This window comes from Poecilia latipinna, unplaced genomic scaffold (genome assembly GCF_001443285.1).
Source record: "Poecilia latipinna isolate Pla-1442-1.1 unplaced genomic scaffold, P_latipinna-1.0 Scaffold1498, whole genome shotgun sequence".
Lineage (NCBI taxonomy): Eukaryota > Metazoa > Chordata > Actinopteri > Cyprinodontiformes > Poeciliidae > Poecilia > Poecilia latipinna.
Genome location: NW_015114114.1, coordinates 7685 through 10073, shown reverse-complemented (window position 1 = coordinate 10073; position 2389 = coordinate 7685). Strand labels below are relative to the sequence as shown.

General features: G+C 31.6%; 1 long non-coding RNA gene across 1 annotated transcript; it reads left to right on the top strand.

Moving 5' to 3' along the window:
* The first annotated feature begins 205 nt into the window (after positions 1–205).
* On the top strand, positions 206–1634 carry LOC106963137 (uncharacterized). The gene is made up of 4 exons (XR_001428131.1): positions 206–963; positions 1068–1193; positions 1282–1319; positions 1392–1634. It is a non-coding gene; the product is annotated as an uncharacterized LOC106963137 (long non-coding RNA).
* The last annotated feature ends 755 nt before the right edge of the window (positions 1635–2389 follow it).

The window sequence follows — 2389 nt, the reverse complement described above, 5'->3', positions numbered from 1 at the left end:
CGCCGCTATAGTGGATTAATACAAAAATGCTTTTCCTACTTTATGCAGCACTCACGTTCAATTTTGCATGTAAGTATATTTACAAATCAAAAATATACAATAATAATTAGCTCTGAAGGCCTATCTCTTATTCAAATTTACATTGAGTTACATTGAGTTGTTTTTTAATAATAGACTGAATTGTGGGTTTTATTTTCAGTTTGCACAGAAAATAATTTTGAGGTAAAAACTGTGACTACTGGACAAAATGTGAACCTAAGCTGCCCTCGCCAAACCTCAGCTCTCTACCAAGAAACTCTGTACTGGATCCGACTGGTTTCTGGAAACTGGCCAGAATTTCTTGGAGCAACATTTAACTTTGAGTTTGATGAAGAGTCAAAGATTCCTCGAATTCAGACCAAACAAGAGCAAGGAGAATTTCTTCTTATTATTAATGAGGCTTATCGAAACGACACTGGACTTTACTACTGTGTTAAAGTCAGACAACTTGACTTCATATTTATGAATGGAACATTTCTACAAATTAGAGGTAAATGCAGTGTTTCAGTATTTTAGAAAATCATACTCTTACTTGTGAGTAATATTCTTCTGGTTGTGAGAGTAAAACATTTTTTTTTTCAGGAGAAGAATCAAATGTAACTGTTTTACTGAAAGATTCTCCATCTGGGGCCATTCAGTCAGAGACCCAAGAGACTCTTCAGTGTTCAGTTCTCTCTTACTCTGAGAGGAAAACTTGTCCAGCAGATCACAGAGTGTACTGGTTCAAAGCTGGATCAGATCATTCTCATCCCAATTTACTTTATTTACAAGAAAACAGTGGAGATGAGTGTAAAAGGATTCCTGAAACTGCTTCTGCACAAAAATGTTTTTACAACTTTTCGGAGACCTCTGATGCTGGGATTTACAACTGCGCTGTGGCCGCATGTGGACAGATATTATTTGGAAACGAAGCAAAACGTTCTGGTATCTACGAATCTTTTCTAAATCACAATTAAGATGAGAATATTACTGGAATTTAATTTTCAATGTATTTTTTCCTACTTTTAATGTTTCTTTAATCTTTTCAGGCCCCGACTCAGAGTATTTTTCAAAAATATTACTTCCTTCCTTGGGCTCGGCTTTGGTTATATGTCTTGTTGTAATATCTTGGCTCATTTATAAAATCAAGAAGAAAAAGTGTGGCTGTTGCAATGGTAATGCAAGATTCATTTATCCATTTATCAAAACTATTTTCAATAAGTTTGACATTCTATTATTATTTTTTCTTCACTGTACAAACAGGTCCTGCAACAATTACTGGTGATAACCAAAGTCAAAAGGTAAGGCAGAAAAAAAAAATTGCCATTTTTACTTAAGGTTATTATTATTTAAGTTTTTTATTGTCTTTCCAGAGAGAAGAGAATTTGGTTTATTCTGCACCAACATTTAACAAGAACAAAGCTAAAAAGGGAGAAAGAAGGAATGTAAGAACGGCTCAAGAGGAGACGGTCTACACTGATGTTAGAACATTTCGATAAATTTACTTTGGTCTGAAACGATGAATTAGTTGTTGCTTCTCATTCTTAACACAGATGTACTTTTAATTAAGTGTAGTCCCTACACTAAATTTTTAACTTGGGTTTAACATACATATATATATATTTTACGAAGGTCAAGCTTATAATTCAATTATGTGAATTTCATTTGTTACCAATTTTATACTCAATGCAACAGAAGTTGAAGAAAAAGCTGAATTTTGTAGCTGCATTTAGAATGAAAAGTATTTTTTTCTTATTGTTTTCCCTTATTTCTGTCTCTTTTTTTGTAATGTGTAGTTTTTAGCAGATGTTCCTTATAGGATGTAATTGATTTTATTTCATCCTATATGCTGATTTTATTACATCCAAATTATGTTGTTTAAAACAACATAATTTGTTGTTTTAAAGTGTGCCACAACTTTTAGGACATATAAAACATTTAAGAAAATATAATAAAAGTACAGCTTGGAAGAAGATTTACTACTTAATTGTCTTGCTGAAACATGTAATGCATTTGCTGGGTTATGATTTTCGATTGATGTTTTTCATAGTCTTATTAGACCCAGTGTAGCATAGACATGGAACATATAAAGTTAATAATTAAACCACTTGTTGTTAAATGTAGCCTTTATTTTTGGCAATTTATTCAATTTAACTTTCTTTTAGTTCACAGAGGCAAAGAGTGAAATAATTGAGGTGATGTCTTAACATAAAGATCTGTTTATATCAACACAACTTTAAAACATATTAACAGATGCTAGATGCTTTATGTTGATGATACAGAACATAAGAATATTGTACTTTAATATAAAGAATATGCTGAAATAAATCAAACACAAATCTTCTGTGCTATGTTCTTTTTTTTTTTTTTT